Source organism: Trifolium pratense, linkage group LG1, assembly GCF_020283565.1.
Source record: "Trifolium pratense cultivar HEN17-A07 linkage group LG1, ARS_RC_1.1, whole genome shotgun sequence".
NCBI lineage: Eukaryota > Viridiplantae > Streptophyta > Magnoliopsida > Fabales > Fabaceae > Trifolium > Trifolium pratense.
The window spans coordinates 35353914-35355835 of record NC_060059.1 but is presented as its reverse complement, the minus strand read 5'-3'; the positions used below and the strand labels follow the sequence as shown (position 1 = coordinate 35355835).

At 29.6% G+C, this 1922-nt stretch overlaps 1 pseudogene; it reads left to right on the top strand.

The window, feature by feature from the left end:
* Positions 1–331: 331 nt before the first annotated feature.
* On the top strand, positions 332–1721 carry LOC123885249 (annotated as a pseudogene).
* Positions 1722–1922: the final 201 nt, after the last annotated feature.

The following is a 1922-nucleotide window of genomic DNA, read 5'->3' as shown; positions in this document are numbered from 1 at the left end:
TTTATATCATATAGACTATCCATACAATTTTTTTAAAAAATTTAAAATCATTTGATATGTTATTAAGACTCATCAAGATTAACGGTTTATGAATTTTTATTAAATACCGTTAATCTTAGTGGATCTCAATAACACATCAAATAATTTTCATTTTTTTAAAAATTTGTATAAATAACCTATATAATATAAACTTTCATCCAACAATAAATTTTATAAAATTTATATTGATTATAAAATTATTGATAAATGATGCCCCATACACCACTTGATCAACTATTTCATGTTAGCCTTCGCTATAAAAACATTGTGAACAAATGAAAGGAAGGAGTCTTTGTTCACATTTTTTTTTTTGACTCATTCAATGTATAACTATTACTATATTGTATATTTTGGAGTCCAAAGTCTTCAATCTTAATAAACCATTGACTCATTCTCTCTACCAATATAGTCTTCTCCGTCTCTCTTCATCTTCATCTTCACCAAACCAATCTCTTTTCCAAAATCAAACTCAAAAAAACAAAACCATGGACAAAGAACAAGAAGATATGCAATTTCTTGGTTTTTTTGGTTGCTACAAAGAATCCTTCAAGATCATATTCTCATGGAGAAAATCTTCACACAAATCACCTTAACTCTTCTCCTACCACTTTCCTTCATCTTCCTATTCCACATAGAAGTTTCCAACCTCATCTTCAAAAAAATCCAACACACTGAAGAACAAATAGACCAAACTCAACAAGGCACACCAAAATATGAAAAACTCACCGACATAATCTCTTCACAATTCATCTATCTTTTGCTTTTCAAATTACTTTACTTCACTTTTCTTCTCATCTTTTCTCTTCTCTCTACCTCAGCTATTGTTTACACAACAGCATCAATTTTCACTTCCAAAGATGTTTCATACAAAAAAGTCATGAAAATTGTTCCTAAGGTTTGGAAGAGACTTATGATAACATTTTTATGTGCCTATGGTGTTTTCTTTGTTTACAATTTTATAACATTTTTTGTTATAATTTTGTTAGCAATTTCAATTGGTTTAAAAAATGGTGGGGTGATTTTATTTATTTTTCTTATGATATTTTATTTTATTGGATTTGTTTACTTAACTTTGATTTGGCAACTAGCTAGTGTTGTCACAGTTTTAGAAGATTTATATGGATTTAAAGCTATGGTGAAGAGCAAAGAATTGATAAAGGGTAAAATGGGTTTATCATTATTTATATTTTTGGTGCTTAATGTTTCATTTGTTTTGATAAGGTTGGTTTTTAAGGTTGTGGTTGTGAATGGAACATGGTGTTTTGGTTATGTGGATAGAACAGGTTATGGGATACTAAGTTTATTGTTGTTGTCTTGTTTGTTCTTGTTTGGGCTTGTTTTGCAAACCGTGCTTTATTTGGTTTGCAAGAGTTATCATCATGAGAATATTGATAAGTCCGCGTTGGCTGATCATCTCGAAGTTTATCTCGGAGAGTATGTGCCGTTGACGGCTAAAGATGTTCAGCTCGAGAACTATCGTATATGAGTAGGAATCGAATTCGGTACTCCAGGTTTACAAATACTATATGTTATATTAGATTGTTACACAATAGAATGGAACATTAATATATGTAAGTTGATTGATGATATTGTTGTTACATCTTTTGATGCTAAAAGAAAATTTATTTTGTATGACATTAAGAGAGGTATGAAGTAAATCCCAATGACTACTATGCTATCTACAGATTGAATATATGTTTTCATGTGTATTAAAATAACAAGGTCATATGTGGCTGCTATTGCAATTGAGATATTAATCAAAATCAATGCTTTGACTTTTATCTGTTTGATGAGTTGAGAGTTTTTTTATTAGCAGTATCAATCAAGATATTTTAGCGTAGAATTAATAGGGGCTAAGAAAAATTAGAAATGTAGAAGCTTGT